The sequence below is a fragment of the Callospermophilus lateralis genome, chromosome 3 (assembly GCF_048772815.1).
Source record: "Callospermophilus lateralis isolate mCalLat2 chromosome 3, mCalLat2.hap1, whole genome shotgun sequence".
Taxonomy (NCBI): domain Eukaryota; kingdom Metazoa; phylum Chordata; class Mammalia; order Rodentia; family Sciuridae; genus Callospermophilus; species Callospermophilus lateralis.
In genome coordinates, this window is record NC_135307.1 from 2,779,589 (window position 1) to 2,781,158 (window position 1,570).

Here is a 1,570-nt window from a genome sequence, read left to right on the forward strand (position 1 = left end):
CTTGCACCTACGCAGCATCCATGAACGGCTCTGTGGCAGGGACCCAGCTCCCACTGGGTTGGTGCTCACCCTGGTTGTAACCCGCTCAGCTGATGTGGGGGGAGGGCAGTGAGGACAGGGCCCTGGAGGCACCTCACTGTGGGCCGCCTCCCCGCCCCCTGTAAGGAGGAGTGTGGGGGCCCCACAGGGCACTCAGTCCAATACTTGGCACCTTTGGAAGTTTGTGGGGGACAGAGGGGGGGAGGAGTCGAGCTCTCTAAAACTACAGCCCAAGCGGGAGTGGGAGACACAGCTGCTTCCCAAGACAGCTCGCCATTTCTTAAAAAGTGAAACCCAGCTGCTCTTCCCTGGGATGTACCTCCGAGCAGCAAAAACAGCCCACACAAGGACAGCGTGCCAAGCAGCGTCCTTCACAAAAGTGACGGATGGGTGGAGACCAGGCACGCGGTCTGGAGCCTGGAACAAGGCAGCCAGGGACTGCGACGTGCCCGCACCATGGCACAGTGAACCTCGGAAACAGGCAACAGGCCAGCCACAGAAGGTCATGTCCAACCTCCCTCACACGAATGTCCAGCAGAGGCAAACCCATGGGCATAGGAAGCCGGTGGGGCCTGCTCATGGGAACGCTGGGCTCTCCAGAAGCCCCCAGGCCTGCTGGTGGTGGCTTCATGGTCCTGTAGACGGCCAGTGCTCACAGTGGGCACAGTTTGTAGGATGCAAATCATGCCTGGCTCATGCTGTGGTCAGGGACTGCCCACCACCTGGGGGCCTTGTCCTGTGCCATGGGGGAGCGGGCAGGCCTGCTTTCCCACTTCCCCAGGGCCCCCAGGCCCTCACAGCTGCTCTGGAGTGAACACGTCAATGCACGTTTCCATGAAGCAGAGAGGGCTGCTGGCCGTCGGGGAGGACCGCCGTGTGCCCTCAAGGAATGCAGAAGTCTAGCACCAATCTCAAGGTAGTGGTGGCCTGCCTGTGTTGGACAGGCTCTCTGGACAGTGCCCAGGGAAGTCCTGGGAGAAACTGGCTAAACCCAGGCGGCTGGGCAAAGGGCAGATGGACAACAGCTGCTTTGAGAGGCAGGGAGGGCTGAGTCTGGCTCAGCAGGCCTCCAAGTGAGGGCCTGGGCAGTGGCTTGGGAGGCACTACGCCTTGTTCCCTTCTGGGTGGGCGCGGCCCAGCTTGAAGGAGCCTTCCAACAGGGCACCCTGCCTGCTTCCCTTCACCAGGAGACCTGAGGGGCCTGGGTGCGGGTGCTCGGGCCCGATGGCTGCTCAAGTGTGCAGCTGGCTCTGCAGGCCCCAGCCCAGCAGACCTGACAACTGGGGAAGCTCACAGCCAGGCCTGCTTGGTTTTTTTTGGGAATTGAACCCAGAGGCACTTTACCACTGAGCTACCTCCCCAACACCTTTTGGTTTTTATTTTGAGATAGGGTCTTGCTAAGTTGCTCAGGCTGATCTCAAACATGCAGTCCTCCTGCCTCAGCCTCTTGAGTCACTGGGATTGTAGGTGTGGGCCACCATGGCTGGATGCTGCACTGATATATTTTTAAGCTGTAGATGGACACAATGTC